This window comes from Triturus cristatus, unplaced genomic scaffold (genome assembly GCF_964204655.1).
Source record: "Triturus cristatus unplaced genomic scaffold, aTriCri1.1 SCAFFOLD_147, whole genome shotgun sequence".
Lineage (NCBI taxonomy): Eukaryota > Metazoa > Chordata > Amphibia > Caudata > Salamandridae > Triturus > Triturus cristatus.
In genome coordinates, this window is record NW_028187462.1 from 1670331 (window position 1) to 1685301 (window position 14971).

The window sequence follows — 14971 nt, forward strand, 5'->3', positions numbered from 1 at the left end:
GAAGAACAGTCTTTGTGAAGCCCCTGCTCTGGGCATGCCAGACTACGAGAAAGAATTTGAACTATACTGTAGTGAGAGAAACGGATGTGCACTCTCAGTGTTAATACAGAAACATGGAAGGCAAAGGAGACCAGTGGCATATTTCTCGTCAATGTTGGATCCAGTGGCAATAGGTCTGCCAGGATGTCTAAAAGCAGTAGCGGCTACATGCTGAAGCCTAGAGCAGAGTGAGGGAATCGTGATGGGGTATCCAGTAAGAGTGTTTGTACCTCATAGTGTGGCGATCCTTTTAACAAGGAGTCGAACACAGTTCATGTCACATAGTCGGCTGACTAAGTATGAAAAGGTCATTCTAGGTGCAAAGAATGTGAGTCTGGAAAGATGTGTGAATGTGAATCCAGCTACACTTTTACCTGATGCAGAGAGAGTGGAGATAAGAGAGGACGTTGATCAGGATTGTCTGGATGTGCTTGACTACTGCACGAAACCTCGACCTGACATAAGAGATTTGCCACTGTCAGAAAGTGATTATGTGTTTTTCGTGGATGGATCCTGTCTGAGAACAGATGAAGGAGTGTTGAGCGCAGCAAATGCAGTATGCACAGTTTCAGCAGTTATAGAAGCATCAATCTTGAAAGGAGTTAAATCCGCTCAAGTAGCAGAAATAGTGGCATTGACAAAAGCATGCAAAATTGGGAGGAATGTGAGAGTGACTGTGATGATTGATAGCCAGTATGGCTTTGGAATTGTCCACGACTTTGGCCAATTGTGGCTACAAAGAGGTTTCCTGACCTCAAGTGGAACTCCCATAAGGAATGCAGAAGTGGTTGGAAAATTGCTTGAGGCAATACAAATGCCCAAAGAATTGGCTGTGGTGAAATGTGCTGCTCATGGGCAGGGTAGTGATTACATCACTACGGGGAATCGCTTTGCGAATGACATGGCTCAGTATTGTGCCCGAAACCAATACTCAATTAATCGGTCAAAAGAAAAGGAAATGTCTTCTTGCACCATAATGTTTACTAACGTTGTGGGAACATGGGATGAACTGAGGCAGTTGCAGGATGAAGCAGTTTATGAGGAAATTAAGCAGTGGGTAAAAGCAGGTTGTGCACCCAGGGAAAAGGATCATGTGTGGGTCTATCGGGATGGAAGACCAGTAATGCCTGATAGCATGATGTCAACAATGGCACGGATGTATCATGGCCAAGGACATCTGGGAAGGGATGCCATGATAAGGGCTTTTAAGCAGACCTGGTACAATCCAAATTCAGGTTGATAGCAGAAAGTCTCTGTCAAAGATGCCTGACATGTCAGCAGTACAACCCTGGAAGGAAAACAGTGGTGAGTCTAGGCACCATAGGCCGGGAGGGAGGACCTTTCACCAGAATGCAGGTAGATTTCATTGAAATGCCCCCTTATAACAAACTGAGGTATGTTTTGGTGGTAGTTTGTCTGTTCTCTAGGTGGGTGGAAGCCTACCCAACCAGAAGAAATTATGGAATCACAGTGGCCAAGCTATTGTTGAGGGAATTCATCCCAAGGTACGGGTTCCCAATAACCATAGAATCAGACAGAGGAGGACATTTCTACAATGAGATCATGAAATTGATTTGTGAAGCATTGGGTGTACAACAAAAAGTGCATTGTGCCTACCGACCAGAGGCTTCTGGTGTGGTCGAGCAAATGAATGGTACTATCAAAAACAGAATTGGGAAAATGTGTTTAGCCACAGGTATGAAATGGCCTGATGTCTTGCCTCTGGTTTTGATGACCATCAGGTCTACTCCAGACAGAACTACAGGTTTGAGTCCACATGAGATCATCATGGGACGTGCCACGAGACACGTGTTTGTACCAGTCAACAAGCTGATGACTATAACTGATGACATGATTTTGGATTACTGTAAAGGCCTGGCTGACGCAGTTCATTCTGTGTTTCACCAGGTTGGAGCGGATGCCACCACACTTGAAAAGAAACCAGCCCATGATTTGAGCCCAGGGGACTGGGTGAGAATAAAAGTCCACAGAAGAAGAAATTGCCTGGTTCCAAGGTGGGGAAGGCCAAGGCAAGTCATTTTGACCACAACAACTGCTGTGAAGTGTGTTGGACTGAAAAACTGGATACATGCAAGTCACACTTTGAGAGTTCCAAATCCAGCAGACGTTATTGGAAAAGAATATTTTGATGAATCAGAATCAAGTGATGAGTCAAGCAATGAGAATATAAAGTCAAAAGAGAATCCTGATAGGGGGGAAAATGAGCCAAGACTAGTTCAGATTCCCAGAGGAGAAATTCTGAGGAAAAGACTACAGATTTCAGACAGTTCAGATTCTGGAGATGAGCAAAACGCTTATGGTGAACACAGAAAGAAGAAAAGAAAAGAAAAGAATGTCCAGTCAGAAGTAACATTTACACCAAATGAGAGAGTAGAAGAAGCTCCACCTGAGAAAATACTGGAAGAAGAAGGGACAGTCACAGAAAGAGAGGGACAGATTGCGGAAAAACCCCGAGGAGGTGTAGGGAACTGCAACACCCAGCTAGGTGAAGGGACAAGTAGTCAGCAGGAAAATTGCGTGCCGGAGACCCGAGGAGGGACAGAAGTAGGGCCAACTCAAGAGGTGGAAAAAGAGATTACTGAAAAAGAAAAGTCAAACGAGACAGAATCTGAGGACAGTGAAACTGAAATACCAGAGGGTCGAGTTCTAAGAAAGAGAACTTGGATTGAGGAAAGAAACAGTAAAGACGGCAAAACAAGAAGAAATGCTAAAGGAGACCTTTGGCCAAACAAAATTAAGAAGCTGAGATATCGATTGACATGAGTCAAACCCTCAGAAGCTGAACAAGTGAATGAAGTAACCAGTCAGCATCCAGAAAAAGAGGGAGAAACAGAAGTGTCTGAAACAAACGAACGATCAAGAAAACCAAACCAGAAGTATAAGTCACCTGAATGGACGTACGTGGCACTGCCTGAACAAAGAGAAGAGGTAGATAGTCAAGGAAATCCAGAGGAGACTTTACTGAGAATGATAAAAGAAGAAGAAACAGGGGAAATCCTGAGAGTTATCTTATCCGACATCGGAGAAGAAGCGGAAGATCAGGAGATCCTGTATGTGGATGACGAGAAAGAAGTGAAAAACGACGAGAGGCCAAGCTGAGTAATTTCAAATTGGTCCCTGTGGGAATGCACAGGATTGAATAAGAAATTGAAGTATTTGGATCACCTAATAAGGTCTTAAGCTCTTGTGGGAGTAGAAGAGGCTAAGTCAAAAGACACGGTTAATTCTAACAAGATGGCTAACATAGATAATAACAAGGGTAGATGTACCTTTATGAGAAGATGGTGCAAAACATGTTGTTGTTGTACAGGACTATTAATGCTTCTTTGGAGCGTATTCGCTCTTTTGATCTCTTTCAAAGTAACTTTAGATACCCTAGCAGGACATACTGAGAATATGACTAACATAGTGAAAAGCTCGCAAACAGTAATACCAGTTAGAACAAGCACTGAGCATATGCACAAGGATAGGTCAATAACTGATTTTTCTAGCAATGTTTTTTCAAAATTATTGTATGAATATGTAAAAACCATGGATGTAAGGGATTGCTACGTATGTATGCAATTACATGCATCTGTTTCAGAAGGGGTGACGTATCATCACCTCCCAGCAACGTATGGAATAACATGTAGCGTTTTAACTAGTATATTTTATCAAGTAGGAAAACTAGAATATAATTTGTCTAATATAGATAATATTCTTGGATGACTGCCCATGAATAAAGAATTGAATCCAGCTAAAGATGCTAATGTATTAGGAGAAATTTTTATAGAAACTAAAGAACTAACTTTAGAATATATTTTTAAGAACAAATTAACTTGCAGTTTGAAGACAGAAGAGAAAACATTTTTGGATATGGTTGAAGAGAGAAGACTAAAAATACATAAGAATGGAGAGGGACATAAAGAAGGGGAAATCATTTGGGAAATAGATGGGAAAAAGGAGACACTGGGTGGAGTTAGACCAACAATAGCTATAGACTCACCCCAGAAAGGCAAATTATGCATTATGAGGGAAAGATCCCAATATGATTATATCTATATAGGGACAAGTGAGTGTCATGATACATATTTCATTGCATCCGGATGGGGATTTAGAGGTGGAGAAGATCCAGTTTTCCCTGGACTGTATTATATTTGTGAGAACAAGGCTTACTATAGGTTGCCCGACCATTGGTATGGCACATGTTATGTTGGCCTGGTCTTTCCAAATATCTTTCACATGGATAGAGTAGAAAATAGTGGACCAAATAACCTACTAATGCGTAGCAGAAGAGAAACTTGGTTAGAAATTGTAGGTGATATTTTTGGAGCCTTGATACCAGCAGCGGGAATATCTTTGAATGCAAATAATATTCGGAAATTGTCAACCATAGTGGATTGCTTGTCAACAAGCACTGCTGGAGGATTTCTTTTGGTAAACACTGAGCTGGTTGCCATGCGTGCTATGATTATGCAAAATCGACTTGCCCTTGATATCTTATTGGCAAAAGAGGGTGGAGTCTGTGGAATGCTGAAAGTTCAACATTGTTGCACTTACATTCCTGATGAAAGCAGAGATCTAAAAGTCTATATTAAGAATATTACAGAATTGCATGATGAAATAAAACCACTGGAGGTTGAAAGTATCTGGACTAGAATTAGTAATAAAATGGCTGCTATTAAAGCTTTCTTAGGTAAATTAGGTAGTACTATAATAGGGAAAATATGATTTCCATTAACCTGTGTGATTTTCGTATTATTAATACTTAGATTAGGATGTATGTGCTGTAGACATAGAAGAAATAAAAAGAAGGTTAAACGAGAAATTTATAAAAAGAGGGAAAAGAAACCAGAAAAAGATCTCAATGAAATAGAATTGGAAGAATGGAAGGAGAGTATGTATGACAAAACAAAAAGAGAAGATGAAAGGGAAACAGAATTTTAATTGAGCAAGAAAACATTTCAAATTTCTGTAAAAGGGGAAATAAATTGAATTTTTGTGGGTTTTGTTTGTGGTGATAAAATCACCAAAGGGGGGATTGATGGAGCGGGTAAAATGTTTTCTTTTTATACACCCAATCCATTTATATAAGTTTATATTAAAAGGACTAATAATTAATCCTAATAATTAATTGATTGATGTGATGAATTAAACCAACCTTATTAACCAAGAGAATACATGTGGGAATGCATTTGCATGGCTAAAATAATAAAGTGAACTAAGTTGGTACGCATATTAAAATGATAAGTGTTGCTTAGGCAATGTTATTGTAATTTGCGCTTAAATAAACCAGCATTAACGGCTTTGAATGTTGCATATGGCTAGATAAATGCATACACATAAGGGTATTAGTAAGGGAATAACACTGTTTTAATTATTTTTATGTATTAATTACGATTTTGTGTTTCTTTGCTTAAGTTGACTATTCTGGCCTACCAAAAGATGGCTGCCGACTGAATCCTAAACTAAAGTACATGACTTCATAAATTGAGCAATGGAGAAAGGCGCCTGCACTGACTTCGTTTGTGGCCTTTCCATGACCCATCGGACCAGGTCCATGAAGACTACCCTGGGCGAGGTGCCAATGTCCCTGAACATGAAGCAATTGTTGCCAATTTGGAAAAATGAACTACCAAAACCCACCTATTCACAATAGACTGATACTTTCTTGACCTGGGAACAGCCTTTCCCATACGGCTAGATTTGAACATCATCCACATGTGAAATTTTGAGAATGTTTCTTAATGTATTGAGACGTGGCTGAATTCAGCCAATCAGTGGCCTGAGAATAAAGAAAATGTTACTGTTATATGTAAATTTTAGTATAAATATTAGTAGTCTAGAGAGGAAAAAGAAGACCCCTAGCTGATCGATGCTACTCTATGCGACACTCCATGCTGCTCTTCGCTAGAGATCCTTATGCAGACGGAAGAGGACGGGACTTTAGGATTCTGATGAACTTTCTGAGGACCGGTTCTGACTTAGAAAACGACAATTAGCCAGAATAGGTAAATATGACAAAAGATAATAATGGCATTGTTAGGATTTAACCTAAAATTTAATTAGGTAAAGAAAATAATTATTTGAAGAACTGTGTCGGGTGATTATTTTTTGAAATGTTTATTGAGAATTAAAGAGTCATCAAATTCTATTACAACTAAATGATCTAGTCGACCTCCGGATGGAGGAACTGGTAGGGTAAGTCAATAAATGAGGTTTCCTCTATCCAAGTGAATAACTGTAGTTCGAGATCAGATATCTCCTCTGTAAGGCACGGATAGTTTGAAGAGAATGAATGTTGGTGTTATGGGCCCCACCAGCGTGTGATGTATGTATGTGCGTGTGACTGAGAAATCATTCTGTCTGTGGAAGCAGGGGGAGATTTTGTGTTCTAAACTGCACCACTCACACCCGCTGTCAATTTTGCCAAATTGGTGCTGATCCCGTTAGCTCCTGTGTAGATTGGCAAACAAAAATCCCAATACATCGCCTCAGTTTTCGCTATTTGGGTATCCAAGTGGCCCTGAATCCAACACTGATGTGGTCCCTCAATATTACCCCTCTTACTTGCGAAATCAAAGAGAAACTTAGGAAGTGGCAGACACTCCCGTTAATTGTCTTGGGGAGAATAGTGAGTATAAGATGATGATACTGCCGCAATTCCTCTAACTCCTACTAAATTTTCCCTACATGATTTTGCTCATTGGTTTCGGGAGATGGATTCTGTGGCAATCGCCTTCCTATGGAATAATTTGCGGCCCGCATACAACCAATGCGCTCATTACGTCGGCAGCCTAGGCATGTCTAACTTATATCCTTACTACTTGGCGTCCCACCTCCTGATTATTAATGATCGGCTCAACGGCATTTAGCGATTCCCATTGAGGACACAAATGACTGCCTCATCAATATTCATGAGGCAGGTCATAATTTACGACCCATTGGGAATGGGCTACAATCACTGGGATGGTGGCCTGCTGGGGACAGCAGACCACCATATCTGTGTTTGCCTTTTAAATAAAGCAACTTATTTCCCCAAATGCAGCCAGTTTTCATTAAAGGAAAATGTGATGCTTTTAAAAGAAAAAAGTAAAAGTGTTCCTTTCATTTTTTAAGGGCAGGCAGTGGTCCAAGGGCCCACTACCTGCTCCTAAAAAATATTTTTGCTGCCAAACACAAGCAGAAAGGGAAGGAGTTTGAAATTGGTGGTAACTGCAATTGTTATGCAACCGCATTTGTAGTCACAAAACAATCATACATACACCTGCGAGTCGCTATCAGGATGGGACGCCGTTGGCACGCCCCTTCCTAATAGCGACTCTGAACCCCTATTTTGAGAGTTGGTAATAGGTTACCAACTTACAAAATAGGGTTTGTACATGCTGCAACCCTTTTTAGCAGTCGCAAATGGCCCAATTCGAAGCTTGTGACCACTAAAATCAGTTGTACATTTGGCCCTAGGTTTCTCCCGAATCCTGGCAATGCTATATGGTGACACAATTCCCACCACACTCCCAGAGGTGACCTGATTGGTGTTTAGTAAATGGAGGGCAGCTCATCGGTGGTCCACATTTACACAACAAACCCCCTTGTTAGAGAGCAAGAGAAGTGGCACAACTAAAGGAGTTTGTTTGTTGGGATTCCATAGTCATTACACTACTGGGGAATGTTGGGAAGGCACTCATATGTCTTCCTTTCAGCAGCTCCCACAAGAGTACAATTCCATAAATACTTGCAACTGCGGCACACATTGCGGGTGCATGTTCCCACGGGGACTTGGATCCCGGAATAGATCCCAGAATGTAAACGTACAGAAGCAAAAGTCAAGATGGGAGCATTTTGGGAGCATCCCAAATTTACCCCACTTGACATATTCGCGGATCTCAAAACATGCTGGGAGGGATGGCTCGGCCCTCTAGACTACGTGAATTGGCGAGATGCCTGTTGGCCCCCAAAGTGCTCACCATATCATCATGGGTCCGCTTAGTGCAAACAAACTATCTGCATAACGCACACCTTTCCCTTGACAGGTTACATGGAGCAGGAGTACTTGCCAGTACTGCATGCTTCCATTGCTCACATGTTCCTGCTGATTTCTTTCACATGACGTGGTCCTGTTCTATTATAACATGATATTTGGAGCGGGTGATAACCAAACTCTTTTAAGTCTTGAAATAGGCCTTTCCCTGATACTGGTCCTACCGGTGGGTTCTTGTGGGTGCAGAGGGACCAGTGCAAACCGGGCACTATTGGGGACGAGACTGCTGGTTGCCAAGCGTGATATCACGGTTAGCTGGGAAACTCCAGACGAGGTCACAATGGAGGCGTTGAGTGGATTGGTGTGCCCAGCAAGAGAAACCAGTCTATGAAGCCAGTATATGTCTTGCTAGACACACCAAATTATGGGACAAGTGGTATGGGGTGGCGAGTGTGGACTCTGTTGTGATCTATGAAGATAGACACCTGGAGCCAAGAGGTTTTATTAAGTCTTCTTTATTCAGTCTCCAGTACAGGTCACATCTGTCTTTACTCCAGCCAGCCTAGTGTGGCACCAGCCCCACCAGGAGCAGCCTGCCTAGCTGCTCAGCCCATCTCTAACTGCCAACACTCATCCACTCAGACACCCAGGCATTCCACGCATCACAGGCACACCAACATTCCATAACCAACTCACACTCTGGCTGAGCAGCTAGAGGCAGCAGGGCTAGAGTACATGTTATACAATTAAGTAGGGTATAACATTATCCCTTTTTCTTCAAAGAAAACGACAAATGAAAGTAATATAACATCAAGCAAGAACTATAAACAAGAAAAATGAATAATGGTACAAGTCTCACGGATGCAGCAGTAAAGACAAAACATCGCAGGAGAAAGAACCATTAAAGCAAGAAAGGATGGTAAAGATACATACATTTTAACAGCAATATCCCCCATCCCCCCTAAAAAGAGATTATAAAACATTTTGAAACGTAAGCAAAAGTGTAACATTACAAGAAATACATTCCGTAGCATTTTGTATCATATACTGTGACGTAATGTTCTATAACGCAAAGGGTAAAAGACCCCACAACACCAATGCCCTAAAGCATAACATAGAGTAGCGCTAAAGGTAGAATACCCTGCAACTACAATCCAAAGAATAAGGGAAACAAACACAAATGGGTCATCACCCATAGAAACGCCCGTGAAGGGATGTACAATAGTACTGCCCGCAACTGTTAATGGACTAAGCCATATCCCAACCCAGTGTAAGGGTTAACCTATGTGCAGTGTAAATATGGGAACTAACCCATGGTCCAACCCCCTTGTAGAGGTTACATACCCCCATGTAGGAGTAACAAAACATAAATGCGAAATGAGCTCTTAACCCCCTTGTGGAGGTTACGTACCCCCATGTAGGAGTAACAAACATCACTGAGCAAAGAGCTATTAGCCACAACCTTCCCACGTGTATGGGAACAATGTGATGACCACCCACAGGAAATAATAGAAGACCCATCCTCAAGCTGTAAACCTGTGGCATTACGACATCAAATGTGCTGTAAAAAGACACACACATTAACTGAAACTCCAAGTAATGTGAACTAGATAGCTTTTGAATACCACACTTTAGGCAAAACATCTAAACATGCCCGTCGAAAACAAACAAAGATGCCACTATACAACCACCGGTGAGTGACACCTCACCCGAATTTTGCCGGACAAAGACTTCCCTTGCGTAAAATGGTACAAAGGTTACTGCACACTTACACCCAAGTTGCGTTGCATAAACGATTACAAAGATAAGCAATGCCAACCCTTTGTCATGAGATATAGACCATACTGTAGGTGAAGTTAATGGAGCATGTTCATGTGTACGGAATAACCCACAAATTTGTTAAAGCAGACTCGATACACAGTCACTTTGTCATGACTTGCCAGATAAGGCTCTGAATAAACACAGGGAGCTAGTCAAAAAAACAACACACGTTGCAAACGCTGTCCAAAATGTGTAAGTTGAAGTCACTACCAAAGTACAGAATTTGGTCACCATCAAGACAACTTCGCTGCAAAGAAAAAGAATAGCTGGTGGCAAAACAACTCGTAGCAGGAAAAATGGTTGTAAGGTGTGCCAAGCAGGCACTCTGTACAATACCTCCGACATCCATGAAACGGAGGATCTACAAGAAGATTCCAAAATCGATGATCCCAGAAGATGTCTACTTTCACAAAACTTTATTGAATTCACCGTGGTTGGCACAAAAAAAGAAATTGCGTGGTTGGCAACTCCGCAGCAAACAGGAACCATGAAAAGGGAAAAGACAATAGCGGCCGCCAACCACAAGATGGCGGCACGCTGTCTACGCCGCTGCAGAGTGGCTCACGGTAGGTGTATGCACCAAAACGCTCCTGTGGAATGGCCCAGCGTCACAGAGAAGCTCTCGCAGAAGCACGCAGCATGGATGAAACATCAGAGGCATCACAGGTAAGCGTCCACGCGCTGATTGTAGCGCGCGCCTCAGCTTTTGAATTTTCAAAGTTAGCTGACAGACTGACACTAGTGAAACGCTGCCAGTAACAATAAAAACAAATGAAAGGCTCACCTCAAAAAACGCAAAAAAGTGTGCATTCGGGCAATTGCCTCCATACCCTGCCGCATAACATGTAGAAAAGGGCCAAGAGAAAAAAAACTGTAGAATGAATCGGTACTCCAACTCGACTTCGGCTCTGAAGATGCCAAAAGTAGTGCAGCGTCGAGTATGAACCGCAGGGTCATGTGTAGACACGATGATCTCCCAAACTGTGCACCAGCAGCAACACATTGCAAATCCTGGGCTTGTGTGGATCGCCACTCCAATGCAGACCGAAACCAACGTGCAGACACGAACACCCAGAGTGCCACATACACCGAGCTGGCACCTCGCCTCTAGAGTAGACATCCAGAGGTTGGCAAACTTGTTCTTTTAACAGACTGTTGCACCGTAGCACTTTGGTTAAAATCCTTGTCAGGAATCTGTGCTACAACTGCTCGCAGATCATTGTGACACTCCCTTTGCTTGTCAGACCTTAATTGAGCATACCACAAGTTCTCTATGCCCAAATCTTGTGATACCACACCGTAGCTGTGTGGTGCTAGTAGGTACAAACGTTGCTTTAGATCCCAAAATGCTGCCAACCTTCCACTGCACCAAAAATTCTACATTTGTTCAACCACTGCACGCTGTTTGTTCTGATCTCTTATTGACGAGGAATCACAAATTGTCCTTTTCATCCTTTTTGTGGCTGGAACACCAAATGCGGTTGTAGTTGAAGTACTCACTGTAATCCTTTTGTGGCTGTAGTATTCCCAGGCTGTAGTGTCATTTGGTGGTGACACTATTGGTTGGGGCTGTCCGTTGGAAGGACACTGGTGGGGCTGGCGCTGGCTTGCCTGGAAATACTTTCTTTGTAGATATAGTAGCTTGTAGGATCTCTTGGAGTTTCTTTGTAGTTCCTTTGTTTCTGTGCTTTACCAAGAGTCTCAAGGGTTCAAGTCCGCTCGTCGCCAAAATTATGTTGTGATCTATGAAGATAGACACCTGGAGCCAAGAGGTATTATTAAGTCTTCTTTATTAAGTCTCCAGTACAGGTCATATCTGTCTTTACTCCAGCCAGCCTAGTGTGGTACCAGCCCCACCAGGAGCAGCCTGCCTAGCTGCTTAGCCCATCTCTAACTGCCAACACTCATCCACTCAGACACCCAGGCATTCCACGCATCATAGGCACACCAACATTCCATAACCAACTCACACTCTGGCTGAGCAGCTAGAGGCAGCAGGGCTAGAGTACATGTTATACAATTAAGTAGGGTATAACAGACTCACTGTGAGGAAGAGTTATGGGACTGATATTTTTTCTTTTGTATGCGATGTTTCCCCCTGTTATCAATGTAATTACGATGGTCTTAGCCTCTGATGGGGGCTATGTGTCGGTTTCCAATGTGATTTGTTGTTACTACAAGAAACCAATAATTAAATAACTCCTAAAAATGAAAAAAGGAAGCATTACCTTGTTTCTGGGTCACCAACCATTTTACATTTTTAAATTTCACTAGCGGGGTTTGCCTTTTATTTTAAGTACAGACCACAAATCACTGATTCCGGTCTTTGCAAAAAAAGATATTGAAGAAACTACTCCCAGAATCAGTAAATGGTCAATAAACCTGCATGGTTTTAAATTTTGAATTGAGTATGTCTCAGGTGTAAAAAACACTGCAGCGGATTGCTTACCCCACCTTCTACTTGACAAAATGGCAGAGGAGTATGAACAAGAACTTTCGGTCATGCAAATCAATATCCCTGCCATATTAAAAGCTGAGTGGGAAAAGCATATGTAAGAGCATGATACTTTAAAATCAGTCAAGCTCGGATCACCAAAGGGTGGCCTAAGAAATGTAGTGATTTGCCTGTAAAATTGCAACCTTACTGTAATGTAAAGGAGAACTATCTATAGAGGGTGAAAACATTCTTAAATCAGGAAAAATTTTACCTCCAGGAAAATTGAGAAATCGCATTTGTGAATGGGCACGAGGGTCATTTAGGGAGGAATCTAACTAAAAGTGAAAAAAGAGCCGATTACTGATTTCCCTATATGGATTCTGTAATTTGAACATTTTGTTTAAGAATGTCATGCATGTAGTCTCAGTGACAAATTTAAATATTCTAGGAGAACACTTTTTTTTTTTAAACACTTATTATTGATAATCAAGACACAGCGAAAATAACAAATACATTGACAATGCGAAGATGTCTACCTTTACCATTACCACCATTCCTCCGCCCCCTTCACCCCATAGCCGACCAACATCATTGCAAATCCGTGTATAGAGGTCGCCCCCTGTGACTAGTTTTTATTGTATCATCCATTTAACCAGGAGTCCTCCTGTCTAGCTTCCTCTCGGGACCCTTTACTCAGTGTTATGCTGATCCGGTGCTGCCCCTCCCTGGATCCGTTTTCGCTCATTCCTGAGTTCAATCGTCGGAGAGATACAGATATTACCCCTATACTTGTTCCATTTTCCCCATTTGTGATCCCATTATCGCGGGCACCCCCTCTCCTTGAACACCGTTTTCTCCGCTAGCATGGCATGATCCATATCCTTGGCCCAATCCACTGTTGTTGGTGAGGTGCCAGCACCCCATCGCTGTGCAATGTTCCTCTTGGCTACACCCCAACCCCCTGAGGCCCATTCTTGCTCAATTTGCGTGAGGTCCGTCGCTACCCAGATGTTTAGCAGGCATAGCGTGGGTGTCGGGTGTATTGTCTTATCGCAAGCCCTAGCTTGGCTTGGAGCTTTTCCCTTTCGCCATGACACACACCAAATATACACTTTCACACTGGTTACCTTCTATGAGAATGTGTCTCAGAGGGGGGGCCCGGCCCGGCCTCCTCCGGCCCCTGACGGCCTAAGACGGCCCCGCCCTTGTCCCGGGCTTCTCCCGGCGCCGCCCGCGTGCGTCCCGCGACGAGGATGGAGCCTCTAGTTTTTCTGCGCCTCCGGGCGCGACGGCGGGCGGAAGTGTCCCAGTGCCGCTCTGCAGCCTGGGAACTGAAGTCTCTACTCTGCGGCCGTGGATGTCAGGTCGGCGGCAGGGAGACAAACAGCGTTGGTGGTCCTGGTGCTGCAGGCGGAACCCCAGGTACGTGCTGGTTCTCTGGCTCTGGCTCTCTGGCTGTCACGTTGAATGCGTGTGCTAGGTGCCCCCCAATGCGTGTGCTAGGTGTCACCTAGCCATTTGCCTGGTGACATTGACCCAGTATTCCTGTAGGCGGGGGCATTCCCATAGGATGTGGAAGAATGTGCCAGTCAATGCACACTGCCGGAGGCATTGCGAGTCTGGCCGCCTCTTGAATCTGTGCAACAATATGGCGTCGAAATATACCCTGTGGAGGACTTTGAGTTGCACCAGCCGAAGACGCATAGGGATAGCCACTTCTCTGGGCGAGGACAATGCCTCCCTCCAGTCTTCGTCGGGTAAGACCCCGAGGTCGGCCTCCCTCAGCTTTTTGTACGTGAGCGATATGGCCTTGCGGGTCATAGGGTCCAACAGGAGTCTATCCTCAAGGGGAGAGGAGTCCGGAAGGGGTGCGTCTGTGGGCCGAGCCGATTCTATAGCATGGCTAATCTGTAGGTAGCGAAATCCCTCTGTTGGGGCTAACTGGTACTTGGCCCGAAGCTCCGGGAAAGATGCCTTTCTCCCTTTTACCCACACGTCGCCCACCCTAGAGATTCCGATCAAGTCCCACTTATCGAATCCTGCGTAGGAACTGAGTCTCCCCAGTATGTCCGGCCACCATAGTGGGGTTGCCTTCGTCAGGCGACACCTCCATCCCATCTGATTCTGTACCCCATGCCAAACTTCCACCGTGCGTGCCGTTAGGCCTGTCGGTCCCAACTTCCTGTGATTGGTGTATAGGGCTCTGTTGTAACCCCCTTTTCCCAACAGCCAGTGGTCCGTGCGGAAGCTCGGATCATCGTGTCTCCCAAACACCCAACTGTTTATGGCCGTCAGTTGCGTGGCCTGATAATACCGGCGCAGGTCCGGCAGTCCTATTCCCCCATCGTACCATCCCATAGTTAGCTTAGCCATTGCAATACGTGGCGGCTTATTGTCCCATAGCAATTCACGCACCGCGGCCTCGATCTGCGAAAAATAGGAGTTGGGAACCGGATGGGGCGTATTCTGTAACGCGTACAAAAAGCGGGGTAGAGTGAGCATCTTATATAAGGACGCCCTCCCCAACAATGTGAGAGGAAGGGTTTTCCAGTGTGCCACATCCGCGCAAAATCGCCGTAATACCCCCAGGAGATTCCTCTCCAAGAACAACCCAACATCTGTGGCGATGAATATCCCTAGATAAAGGAACCCCTGACGGGCCATTGGGATGGTGTAGCCTCTAGGACTTAGGG

The 14971-nt window shown here is 43.9% G+C and overlaps 1 pseudogene across 1 annotated transcript in view; it reads right to left on the bottom strand.

The window, feature by feature from the left end:
- The window catches only part of LOC146771168 (uncharacterized), an 821319-nt pseudogene that overhangs the window by 621280 nt on the left and 185068 nt on the right, over window positions 1-14971 (bottom strand). The window lies entirely within an intron of this gene.